A 14,804-nucleotide genomic window follows, 5' to 3' on the forward strand; every position below is an offset into this window, starting at 1 on the left:
GACTGTTTCACCTGTACATTCTATATGTCGGGATTTTGACCCTGTCGGGATTTTAAATGTCGGGATTTTGACCCTGTCGGGATTTTAAATGTCTGGATTTTGACCCATTCGGGATTTTGACCCTGTCGGAATTTTGACTGCATCCCGTACCATATGCTAAAGCAGACATTACACAGGTCCCTTATATAAAGTATGGTACTGTCACTTTTTTGATCCTGGGCCATAGTTTTATAACTGTTATTTGATGATATTGTAGTCTCTCCCTGTCTCCCCAGTGGCTGCTGTCGCATACAACAGTCACTATAACCAGGAGGGAGTAGCACGTAGCAAGCAGGTGTGCACATAACAGGTGTATTCTGTAAAAACTGGACAGCCTAAACACAGACAACTTTTATCTTTCAGATTGATCTCGTCGGACGTGAATTGCCAACAATTTGCCAACAAATAATTCCCAAGCCCCAGTACTGAAGGTTTTGGAATGACTACCCCTGATGAAGTAATTTTTATGACGAAACGCGTTGGTACTCTTCCATCCTGATCGAACAACAGTTATCGTGTCTGATGTTCAAATATTTCATCATGTTTTAATACATTTTTATAAGAAAGCCAAACACTAAAGAATTATCTTTTAAGGTGGTGGTTAAGCGCATTCTACATCTATATACTGTATATATATATATATATATATATATATATATATAGGGTACCCTGATGACGAAAAAGTTAAGTTTTTTCGAAACGCTGGATTACACGTTGCTGTCTGACTGAATTTATTGCCGAGAGTGCCACCAACACAATATACTTGTACAGTGATCCCCAGACAGGAGGTCTCATGGAGGGCACCGGCTGGTCTTATTATCCCAATACGTGAGTGCCATCCATCACGGATTCATATATATATATATATATATACATATATATATATATATATATATATATATTTATATGCAGACTCCTCTTAGTCGGGTGTGGGTAGGCGTGGTCCTAAGTTTTAGCTGATCAGCCAGTGAAGGAGCTACTGAAAACTGCTACATTGTGGTGATTTTTTTATGAAGTGACTTCTCAAAATCAAGTACTTCATCCATTTGATTTTCCCCACTGGCGCTGAAAAATCAAACCTACTTTTATACGATTGAGTGAGTTCTGCTCTCGATTATCGTTTTATTCTCCATATAAGGCCGGTGTAGCCTATATCCATCTTGTCCACACTATTGGAATGGTGAAATCCTAAAACTTAGGACCACGCCTACCCACACCCGACTAAGAGGAGTCTGCATATCTATTCACCTTCTATTGAATTATTTTCTGAACTTCACAGCTCAGGATCACACCTATATCTTAATAAATGGACTCTACATAAAAAGTCATCTACTATTGAAATATGTTTAGTGTCTCCAGCGTCTATTGACCGGTTAACTATTAGCCCAAAAGGAATTCTTCCCCTGAACCTTCTAAATAGGGACCCTAATAACTGTGTTATTTACGGATCTACGCCAACATCCTATCACCCAGCCAGTTTGGCTTCTACTTACCTACATCTGGATTTTACCCTGTACGAATTCTAAAAGTTGATCAAATCATACACTTGAAAAACATTCTGTTTTACCCCTGATGAAGTCGTTCGAAACGCGTTGGGTTTCAATAAAGAACTTTTTACATTGAACAGATTTGCACGTCTCATTCGGGAAAGGGACAATTATCAACTGTCGCTACACTAATTTTATCAGTGTTTTATATTGTATTGAAGTGACTAGGTGGTACATTCTTCAGCGCTCTCCGATATAAACCCTTTTTTGTATCTCTTGTCTGACTCCCACTAACAGGGGAGCCTTATCGGAGTAGCAGCAGATACTTGTTAGCGCAATACGAGGTCCATATTGTATTTATATATATATATATATATATATATATATATATATATATATATATGAAGTGCAATATGCCGGTACTCAGCTCCAATATGGGGTCTCTGGCCCTGTGCCCTCAGTTAACGGCGCAGCCTCGGCTGCCCGGTGTACATATACTTGGGAGGAACTGCGACACTCGGGACTTGAAGTAAATAAATAACGACACGTAGCCTCACTGGGTACAGTTGACGTTTCAGCCGTGGATGGCTTTTATCAAAACAGCTTACATGAATAAACAGGGTGTTCTTACCTCTATAAGTAGTGCAGAACCATTAGTGCAATCAGGGACAGCGGTCACGTGTCGACGCCATGGGCGCTGTGGTAGTGACGTCATTGTCATAGGGACCGTTGCCGCAGCAACGCATCGTTGTGTGTGTTATTTCCATAAAGTCTTGTTGAAGAGAAAAAAATACAAAGTGACATGTTGACAAAGAATACTGCAGCTCACATTTAAATATGTCTGAAATTTAAATGTGAGCTGCAGTATTCTTTAAATACTAGTATATACGGTCTTTAGTTAAAACTTTACTAATGCTTTTTCATTATATCGTCTGTTTGTCATTTTTGTTTAATTAGTAGTTTTTGTCCCATAACCTGCTGCCGTTATAATATTGTTGTTTTAAGCACCAAGTATGTATGTTTTTTTTATATTGCAGTGGCACCATTGGTTTAAAATAGCGGCAGCGGTCGTCTAGCACCCAGTATATGTAAACATGTCACTTTGTATTTTTTTCTCTTCAACAAAACTTTATAAAAGTTTGTCAAACACTGACTTCCTCTCAATCACCTTTGCACGGCCAGTGATCAATTATCGCCTGCCCTGCAAATTCGCAGCCATTCAACCAGGCCTGAACCCCCAATGTTTTAATAAAAGTTACTGAAAAACAAAATTGCATTTTTATAACATATTTAGCGGAAGATTTAAAAAAAAAAAAAAGAATAAGTCACTTCAAAGGGAAAGAGAGCAAAAACCGTGGGAGGCAGGAAAGTTAATTGGGTCATGGGGTAAGACTATTCTACATTGGTACAGTGCCCTAAGGTTTAATGCAGTGAATGTGTGTGTGTGTGTGTCTCTGTGGCCCTTATTCTGATCGGTGCGGCCGGATCCGAATATGCGGCCAGCACCGTGCGTCCTAAACCCCGCCTTCCATACGGATCGCCAACTCCGTCCGTACGCGGTAAGAAGCTGTCCGAACGGACCGCACGTGTATTTCTCATGAATACACCTCCTCCATCTCAGGGAACCTCCCCCATCATTCGATGGTCGCAGACCATTGAATGCAGGACCGAGTGGCCAGGCAGCTCCCGCAACCTCAGACCACACGGGCATTTCTCCGTGCAAAAGCAGGGATCTGGGCGGGCAGCTGACATCCGGCAATGTCATATGTCCGCCCCCTACACGTGCGTCACGGCCGCATTACCATACGTACGCCCAGCGTTTGAATGGGAACGCCCATGAAACGCGGGGTGTAAACATATGGTAATGAGCCCAAACAGCCCTTCACTCCCCTCTCCACCCCCTGTTCGTAGTGTACACATTTCATGTGGAATGTGGCCGTGCGTCCCGCTCGCACATGCGCAGAGACGCCTCTGCACATGCGCAGACACAAAACATCGGCGGCACGAACGCACGCGGATATTACCGCACCAACCAGAATAAGGGCCCGTGTGTGTTTTCTTGTAATGACTGACTTAAGGGTCTCCCGAGTATCTTTATTGCTATTTCTGTATTAGACTGTTTTGCATTTAAGGTCCCAATGAATTAAACACTGAGGGCCTGATGCAGACCCACTTGCTGAGCAGCATTCTTTCGCTACTTAGTGAGAGGGTAAACACCACCCGCGGGTGTCAGCGCCGGCAGGCGGGTGGAGGGGGGGTGCGGGCGGGGGGTCGCCTGGCAGGGCTTGCACCGGCCCTGTACACAGGAGTGCCAAGCTGGATTAGAGGAGGGTTTGTGACAGCAGCTCCAGCCCGGATCTACCTGTTTTTAATCGCAGCCACCGAGTCAGTCTCAGGCTACGCGGGATTTCACTGGAGCAGGGAGGTGGCTTAATAGACCACTGGCTGCTGCAGATTCGCAGCCGTGCAATCAGTCTGAATTACCCCATTTCGTATGTAATCTGCTCTCCTCCTGAAGACATTAGGTGTGTAAACGGCGCTACTACTGTGGGCATTATATGCATAAGAAGCATTACTCCTGTGGGTATTGAGTGCATAAGAGGTGTGGTGCAACTCCAGTGGGCCAGATTCAGACCCGTTCACACTGTTACAATGTCGTAGCACTGGCAATTGTCGAACGACCACACATGTGCACGGTATGCTGTGCGCATGTGTGAGCCATCTGTGGGAAGGCAGACAGTGATGGCTGCTTGCAGGGTGATTGACAACCTGTGGCTTTTTAGGGGCGAAACCATGTATTTTCTGAGAGTTCCACAAAAAATGCAGGCATTCCACACCCGTTGGGAGGGAGGGATACCGCCAACGCAGCACTGCATAAGTCTTGTGACTGTCTTACTAAGTGCTGCAAACATTTTTCCCAAAGGTCAAAGCCTATAGAAACATGATCCAGTAGCAATATGGCTGTCCACTGAGCATGCTCCTGATGACGGTGAGACCACCCCGAAACGGCGGTTGGGCATGAGCAACTCACAGTGGACAGCCATATCGATGGACACTGTATTGATTTTTTCTTCTTGGCTTGTCCACTGTTGATATTTTTCCATGTATGGAATTGATTTTTTCTGCTCATATAAAACCCTTTTTTTTAATTGGATGTGCTGGTTTCCATATTATTGCCTAGTTAACCTTTAAATGGCTACAGCTCTTCACGGATGGATTACTTTAGTGGGCATCATACTGCCTTACATATATATATATATAAATATATATATATACTCTTTTGCATATATATATATATATATATATATATGCGCAAAAGAAAATAGAAGACAGCGCACAAATGAGCATAGAAATTTAAACTATATTTACTCAAACAATCTTTTTTTTTTTTTTTTGCTAAAGGATTCGTGCATGGGAGTGGGGTAGTGCTGCAGTTTCACCTATCTGCCAATGTGACAATGATTAATGGTGCTGAGCATTGGGAGCCAAGGCACACAGTGTGCAGTGCATTACTGGGAGTTGATTAAGTCCCATGACACTTTGCACCAGAGGGCAGAGGCTGAGACGTATATGCTGAGCTCTGATTAGTGGAGCTCATTACATGCTTCTCAGGCCCATGGAGAACAGCAGCAGCAGCCTAGTCATGGGAGGGTTTTTAATCAGAGGCAGCACTGGGACAAACACAGGCTTTTCATGTGAGATATATATATATAGAGATACCCTGCTCAATGCTGTCGGGGAAGACAGCATTGAATAGGGCCCGGCGGGCATCTCCCCGACGGGTGATGCTCGCCGGTGAATGAATATCCCCTTAAAGAGAGATTAATTGATACAGCAGGTTGCATCACAGCAGATGAAATCCACAACATGCTGCTACTTCTCAGAAAATAACAAATGGATTTTCTCATACACGGGATCACATTATCTGAATACATCACAGTAAAGAAAATACCTAGGGGATTCAGGGTGTGCAATACACCCACATTTGGATGCCACAATAAAGAATTTATTAGTAGATGGATTGCCAACTTAAACACATTATGGGCAGCACAGATGGTGTAATGGTTACCATTACTGCCTCACAGCACGGAGGCTCTAACTGTGCGGGGTTTGTATATTCTCCCTGTGCATGAATGGGTTTCATCCGGGTACTCCGGTTTCCTCCCACAATCCAAAAATGTACTGGTAGGGCAATTGGCTTCCAACAAAAATTACCCTTGAATGAATGTAATTGGAGTTCAATTGGAGAATTGATCAATAATTTCTCCAAAGGCAACTCCACCTTAGAGAATTTTTTGCCGGAAACCATCCACAAGAACTGAGCAACGAGGCCATAAATTCAAAGTGAAATCAAACTTTGACCCACATTCGAAGAATACCCCTATAGCAGGGTTTATGAGAGTATGGAATGTCCAAGTTAAGAACAAGGCAGGAACAGCCTAAACCATGAGGAGTGGGTTGCATTGAGAAATCTCAGTGAATATAAATACATCTGCATTAGACCTGCAGATAAGGGTGGAGCATAGGTGCTGAAACCTGAGGAGAGCCACAGGCCACGGCAGCGGGGATCCAGCAGCGGATGGGAACTAGTAGCGGTATTAATACCGCTGCTAATTCCCATCTTCCGCAGGGACCTTGCTGCTGACAGCATATCCGCTGTTGGGACCCCGCTGCGGCGCTGCTGCTGCCAGAATCCCCGACGGCGAGCATTGGGTGAGTCCCAGGGGGGTCTGAGTAGTCTGTGGGGGGGGTCTGAGCACCCACGGGAAAAAAACATTAATCGGCGCCCCTGGGGTGGAGCTGTTGTTGTAATGGACAAATACACAATTTGTCTATGGACAAATAGACAAATACTCAGGGGCGAATTTAGGGGTCAGGCCACCCCTAGGCCCAAACATTTTGCTGCCCCCCCCCCCCCCTATCTCTTATATATTTAGCCAGATCTGTCACTCATCCCCTGTGCAGCTAACGCTCCCGCCCAGCTGGATATACAGACCAGTGTTTTATGTGTATGACGTTTTCATGTGTATGATGTTCCACCCCCTTGACATCACCTCCCCCCGCCCAGCCAGGGCTACAGTACACGCCCACCATCCACCATTACTCCACAGCCACCATCCACCATTACTCCCGCACCCCCCCCCTCTGCCAGCAAACCCCCCCCCCCCCCCGAAACCCACGACCCCCCTCCCACGATTTGCGATTCGAGGCACCCCCCCGCCTCCTGCTCTCATACACCCCCTTACTCCCTCCCAGTGCGAGGAGACGCTCACCCACTGCTGGGAGCTGCATACTGTCCCCCACCCTCCTCCAGTTCTAGGGATGCCCATCGACCATCAATGATTTCAAATCATCGATGGTTTGTGGCCGATATTAAATACTTTTGCCATCGATGTGGGAGGACCAGATGGTTTCCCTACATCAATGGCAAAGGAGAACCAATCAAGTTTCAAATTTTTTTAAGGTGCTGGGACACGGAGCATAGCTCTGCCCCCCCACACCCGGAAGTCCCGCCACCGAGTTCTGATTGACCCACGGCCTATTCAGTCAGATATATTGGATGACCATCGATAGCTACAACAATGGGTTGTAGCTATCGATCGGTGGGTGACGAGCGGCGCTGCCGCCGACATATGATGAATCATGTGGGTGGCGCGCCGCTTGTCACTTGCCGCTGTCCACCCGCTCTACCATGCTGCTATTAAAAAGAATGACAGCCAATGCTTTAAATAGCGTTCATGCCTGCCGTGCCGCGCTCGATTGGTGCCACCCTGAGACCCGTGCCTCACGGGCCTAGGCACAAATCCGGCCCTGCAAATACTGTAATGAAATGTATGGCCAATTAAGTGATGAATACTTACTGTTGGATGGCAACCCCACAGATAAACTTAAGAAAGAGATTGATCCTTTAAATGGCTTTTGATAATAAAATTATAGATCAGGATACATACAACTTTTTAAAAGTGGATAGACCAAGGGTACCGTTACTTTATTTACCACCTAAGGTCCAGAAGGATATGTGAAACCCGCCCGGAAGACCCTGCATGTGATTCCTTATACAGATATATTTCAAAATATCTGGCTTTCTTTTTACAGTCGTGCATCCAGGTGGGTGATACATACCTTAGGGACACCACTGATCTGTTACTATCATTGGGTAGGCTTGGTGATGTTCCAGATAACACCTGGATGGTTACTCTGGACATCCCCAGACTTAACAGAAATATACTCCATTAATGGGGGATTAAAAGCCATTAACAATTTAATAAGTACTAATCCCGTTTATGAAGGTCCGTATCCCAACTTCTTAGTAGAGCTTTTAGAACTAGTTCTAAGAGGGCACTATTTTTTCTTTAACGGGAAATATTACTTACAAAGAACCAGAGTTTCCATGGGTTCCAATGTGTCACCCACATATGACAATGGGATAGTTTTTATCCAGCTCCCAACATCAAAAGTCTCCCCTTTTCACAGTTCTTAAGAGCAAAGAGAATAACTAGTGATCCAGAAACACTAGAATTACCCCGGACAATATGTCAACGAAATTCAGGGATAGGGGGTATAAGCAGAGGCGGCCCTAGCCTAAATGACGCCATAGGCAAGATTTTGGCTGTGCCCCCTAGCCCCACCACTAGTTCCACCTCTGACCCTGCTCCCCTTTCCCAGCACCATCAACCCTCATCATAGCAGTCATCATTTTGGTGCTCCTATCCGCAATATTTTAAATAGAAACAGTGCACACATTCGGTGCGCAGCCCAAACAGGGGTGTGTTCTTGCTGGGAAGTTGCATGGCCACACAATAGTACCCCCAATTCAAATTATGCCACACAGTAGTGCAACTTTATTCACATTATATCATGCGATGGTGTCCCTTATTCACGTTACATCACACAGTAGTACCACTTTACCATATATACATTACTCCTTACATTATTCACATTATACCCTTAGAGAAAAATCCTGAGAAAATATTGTATTTTAAGCACCTCAATGGCTACACTGCAACCCAGCACAAAGCAGCATGTGCTGGGCAGAGGAGAAGAGCTGCTGCTATCACTTAAGGGGAGGGGGACAGGTTCCCCACTGGGCCCTTTCATCAGACTTTGGCCTGGGTAATTTGTACCGCCTACACCTATCTCTCAGCACCCCTGATAATACCACACAGTGATGCCCCTTACACATGACACACATTATTAATGTCCTTATAAACATAATGCCCCTTATTTATTATTTATTATTTATTTATTAACAGTTTCTTATATAGCGCACACAAATTCCGCAGCGCTTTACAAAGCATAATTAGGAACAAAAACACATATCAAATTACAGTACAGACAGTTTAGGACAAGTACATGGTAAATATGGATAGTTGCATCAGGGGACAGGACACTGAAGCAATCATCAGGGTGGCAGAGGTTTATATATTCTAAGAAAGGCACAAGAGGAGAGAGGGCCCTGCCCGTGAGAGCTTACATTCTAAAAGGGGAGGGTTAGACAGACGGGGTGACACAGAAGGGAAAGAAGTGGGCATAAACAGTAGGTTAGGATGAGAGATGGTCAGGTTTTATGCTGGAGGGTGGGAAGAGGTCAGCTTAGTCTTTGATATTTTAAGTCTAAAAAAGCGCTGGGTCATCCAGGAGTAGATAGCAGAGTGACAGTAGGAGATATGAGTGAGGATGGAAGGAGAGAGATCAGAAAAGGAGCTGTAGATTTTAGTATTATCAGCATAGACGTGATAGTGGAAGTTAAGTGAGCAAATAAGTTCACCCAGAGAGGACATATAGAGATAGAGAAGAGGACCAAGAATAAAATTTTGGGGGACACCTATTATCAATGGAAGAGCAGGAGAGGTGAAGTCATTAGAGGTACAGCAGGGCATTTTCAAAACAGACAATGCAAATACCAGCATTAACAGTGATATTCAAAGTTTTAGCAGTTGCAGAAATGGTGATAAGCTGGATGAACAGTCAGATACCCAGGAGTAGTATGTTGTGAGTATGAAGTGAGCTCACTCAAAGCAGTCCCTTGGTTTTCTGAGTTGCTGTAGTTTCTGTTTTTCTGAATCACTTTGATATCAAGATGTTAAGTTGGTTGGCAGTTTCTGTCCAGTTTAAGTCCAATCTTTAATCTATGTAACTTTTTCTCCCTACTTAAAAATCTTCCTACTTTAAAAGCTGACAAAATATCAATAGTCAGCTTTCAATAGTCAGCCAGGCTGTGTCAGCCTAGTATTCTCACTAAATACTAAATGCTGTTTCTAAGTTAATTGATTAAGACCCCACCCAGCCAGAGCCCCTCTCCCACTAGCAATAAAACTAAGATAAACAAATGGTAAGAGGTTACATACCATCCCAGCCACTAATACATTCAAACTCACTTTAATTCTTAATACAATTGCACAAATACCTATAAGAATGCAATATGCAGGCAGAGTGATGGTGACTCAATACTGGCAATGGCATGTAAGGTTAAATACCTATAAGAATGCAATATGCAGGCAGAGTGATGGTGACTCAATACTGGCAATGGCATGTAAGGTTAAATACCTATAAGAATGCAATATGCAGGCAGAGTGATGGTGACTCAATACTGGCAATGGCATGTAAGGTTAAATACCTATAAGAATGCAATATGCAGGCAGAGTGATGGTGACTCAATACTGGCAATGGCATGTAAGGTTAAAAACCTATAAGAATGCAATATGCAGGCAGAGTGATGGTGACTCAATACTGGCAATGGCATGTAAGGTTAAATACCTGTAATGAGATGAATAAGAAGAAGACAGGCGTTACATCACAGTCGTTCCAGAATAAGTCCAATCTTTAATCTATGTAACTTTTTCTCCCTACTTAAAAATCTTCCTACTTTAAAAGCTGACAAAATATCAATAGTCAGCTTTCAATAGTCAGCCAGGCTGTGTCAGCCTAGTATTCTCACTAAATACTAAATGCTGTTTCTAAGTTAATTGATTAAGACCCCACCCAGCCAGAGCCCCTCTCCCACTAGCAATAAAACTAAGATAAACAAATGGTAAGAGGTTACATACCATCCCAGCCACTAATACATTCAAACTCACTTTAATTCTTAATACAATTGCACAAATACCTATAAGAATGCAATATGCAGGCAGAGTGATGGTGACTCAATACTGGCAATGGCATGTAAGGTTAAATACCTATAAGAATGCAATATGCAGGCAGAGTGATGGTGACTCAATACTGGCAATGGCATGTAAGGTTAAATACCTATAAGAATGCAATATGCAGGCAGAGTGATGGTGACTCAATACTGGCAATGGCATGTAAGGTTAAATACCTATAAGAATGCAATATGCAGGCAGAGTGATGGTGACTCAATACTGGCAATGGCATGTAAGGTTAAATACCTATAAGAATGCAATATGCAGGCAGAGTGATGGTGACTCAATACTGGCAATGGCATGTAAGGTTAAATACCTATAAGAATGCAATATGCAGGCAGAGTGATGGTGACTCAATACTGGCAATGGCATGTAAGGTTAAATACCTATAAGAATGCAATATGCAGGCAGAGTGATGGTGACTCAATACTGGCAATGGCATGTAAGGTTAAATACCTATAAGAATGCAATATGCAGGCAGAGTGATGGTGACTCAATACTGGCAATGGCATGTAAGGTTAAATACCTATAAGAATGCAATATGCAGGCAGAGTGATGGTGACTCAATACTGGCAATGGCATGTAAGGTTAAATACCTATAAGAATGCAATATGCAGGCAGAGTGATGGTGACTCAATACTGGCAATGGCATGTAAGGTTAAATACCTGTAATGAGATGAATAAGAAGAAGACAGGCGTTACATCACAGTCGTTCCAGAATAAGTCCAATCTTTAATCTATGTAACTTTTTCTCCCTACTTAAAAATCTTCCTACTTTAAAAGCTGACAAAATATCAATAGTCAATAGTCAGCTTTCAATAGTCAGCCAGGCTGTGTCAGCCTAGTATTCTCACATTATGCCAACCTTTATTAATGCCCTTCATACACATAATGACACACATAATGCCCCTTACACATATGTTGCACATTATTAATGCCCTTATACACATAACACACATAATGCCTGTTACACATATGTCACACATTATTAATGCATTTATACATGACACAGATAATGCCCATTACAAATATGCCAAACACTATTGCACAACCAACCCACCCGCAGACAGCACTCGCACAGCTGCTAACACTGTGACCTCTGCCTCTGCTTGGATACAGATGTTTCCGCATACATCTTGCCTCAATAGGCCATGCAGCTCCTGGCCAGTTCTGCTAACGTTGGGTGCCTTTTTTGCTGAAAATTCATCTTATTTGCTTTGTTATGTGACCAGGACACACAAGGAGCTACCAACGATTAAAATGATATGCGGCATGCCTATATTCTGTGTGCGACTGTGGCTGTACCTGCATACGGAATGCTATGTTACAGTCATTTCCATGAATACACTATTTCATATACAGCCTCACTCACACACAGAATATGGGGATGGGTATAAGGATGTAGTGTAAGAAAAACCTAGAACTAGAGTGGATTTAAAATCTAGGGAAGAGTCTTTGAAAACAAAGGTTCAGCAACAAGAGGATGTAACCATTAATTGGGTACAGAAATCCAGGTTGAGAATCCCTTATCCAAAAGGGTGCCGGATGCGTTCCCTACAGTCGGGATCCCGATAGTCATTTACCTGACGTCGGGATCCCGACTGTCAATACGCCGACAGCCGGGTGCCCGACGGCCACCCGCTATTTTCCGGAGGAAAATTTACTTATCAATCATATTTGACTGATTTGTATTTACCGATGGTGTATGGATTCATATTTTTGGCTGAATACAAATTTGTATTTTAACAGTGCAATGTTAAAAAATAAAAAATAAAAATAATAAAAAAAAACGGCGAGGGGTCCACCACTCCCAGTTACAGTGAAGCCAGTGCAGTCTCACATCCTGCATCTGGCTTCACACAGTGGCAGATTTGACATAGTTACAAAGGGCCTTATTCTAGTTCACTCTTTCTGACCAAATCCTTCTTAGATGGACAAAACCATGTGCACTGCAGGGGGGCAGATGTAAAATGTGCAGAGATAATTAGATTTGGGTGAGTTATTTTGTTTCTGTGCAGGGTAAATACTGGCTGCTTTATTTTTACACTGCAACATAGATCTCTCTTTGAAGTAAAACCCCACCCAAATCTAACTCTCTCTCTGCACAAGTTACATCTGCCCCACCTGCAGTGCACATCGGTGCGGATATATCCGCGTGCGTTCGGCCCGCCGATGTTTTGTGTCTGCGCATGTGCAGAGGCGTCTCTGCGCATGTGCGAGCGGGGCGTACGGCCAAATCCCGCATGATATGTGAACACTCCGAACAGGGGGTGGAGATGGGCGTGAAGGGCTATTTGGGCTCATTACCATATGCATACGCCCCGCGTTTCATGGGAGTTCCCATGAAAACGGTGGGCGTAGGTATGGTAATGCAGCCGTGACGCACGTGTAGGGGGCGGACATATGACATCGCCGGATGTCAGCTGCCCGCCCAGATCCCTGCTTTTGCACGGAAAAATGTCCGTGTGGTCTGAGGTTGCGGGTGCTGGTGGAGCACTCGGTCATGCATTCGATGGTCTGCGACCATCGAATGATGGGGGAGGTTCCCTTAGATGGAGGAGGCGTATTCCGTGAAAAATACACGTGCGGTCCGTTCGGCCAGCTTCTTACCGCATACGGACGGAGTTGGCGATCCGTATGGAAGGCGGGGTTTCGCACGCACGGTCCTGGCCGCATAATCGGCTCCGGCCGCACCAATCAGAATAAGGGCCATGGTTTTGTCCATCTAAGAAGGATTTTGTCAGAAAAAGTGAACTAGAATAAGGCCCATAGTTACATAGTATTTAAGGCTGAATAAAGACTCACGTCCATCCAGTTCAACCTTGGTGTATTAGCTTCATCCCTTGTTATACATAGTGTATACTGTATACTGATATATTTAAAGACAGATTATGGTTAGTACCCCTGGATGTTTAAACCAACAGATGCTTGTCCAACCTTATTTTAAATGTATTTATTGTGTCTGCCGACACCACATTACCTGGAAGAGAGTTCCATAGTTTGGCTGCCCTTACTGCTAAAAAATGCTTTCTTCTAAGGGAACACAATCTAATCTAAACTCATGTCCTCTTGTCCTTAAGTCTTTCTTTACAGTAAAACCTTAGTTGCGGTGTTTATAAAAAAACACATTAATTTGTCTTAAGGTGCCCATACAGGGTGTGGCAGGACAGTGCGGTGAGATGCACGCTCCCGTAAAGTCTGTGCAGCCCATGCTTTTAGTATTAAATTGCATTGTATCTAGTACAAAAAGCACGGTGCTGTAGCACATTGTATGCTTTTTGCAATCTAGTACTAAAAGCACGGAGTTCATCGCCATTTGCAGTAAGGAAACATGTTTTTACCTTTTATGTGTATTTGTGATTTCGAAAAATGCAAACAAACAAAAACCTCAGATACTAAACAATTACCTAGAGACAATATTAATGCTGCCTGTACCGTCAATTTTCCAAAAATAAATTAAAAAAGCCCCATCAAAACGTTGTTTATAGGTGGAGTCTAAATTCAAGTGGATAATACGGTTTTTACATCAGAGGCCCATTAGTCTACTTGGACCTAGCATCTGCCATAGTCAAGTGGTAGAGTCATCGCCACTAGATTGTAAATGTCGGTGGTTGCCAACAATGCCGATTTTATATTGGCCATCCCAAGTCACAGTCTGGCTGGTTAAGTGGGGGAATGGAGATAACAGATTAGCAGGGTCGGATTGGTCATAGGCCTTACAGGGAAGATTCCTGGTAGGCCAATACACCTGGGAGGCCACCTTTTAGTTGTGACTGCGTGCCCTCCTCTCTAGCACACAAAGAACCTATGCTCGTTCACAGAGTACCTGTTGTAATTACTCATCTAATGCAGGCGCCCAATCTATACATCTATTAATAGGACAGGAGTGAGTGCTATCCAGGTTGTAACAATTACTGGGGTGTTTCTGGGTTCCTCTGGGGAGGGGTTTGGATTTTCTTTTGCTATTTGGGGAATATGGTAATGAGTTGTTTGCTTGATAGAGGTTTTGGTGCCTGGTTTAAGTGTCAATGGGGGTGAGATGGGATATTATTTAATGTGTGGAGGTTTGTTGTTTGTCACGGCAGCTTATAGGTCTAGAGGCCCCTAGACTGCAGAGCACAGTGATTCCAATAGCTTC

Source organism: Crinia signifera, chromosome 5 (genome assembly GCF_055691185.1).
Source record: "Crinia signifera chromosome 5, ASM5569118v1, whole genome shotgun sequence".
In the NCBI taxonomy this organism is placed as follows: Eukaryota; Metazoa; Chordata; class Amphibia; order Anura; family Myobatrachidae; genus Crinia; species Crinia signifera.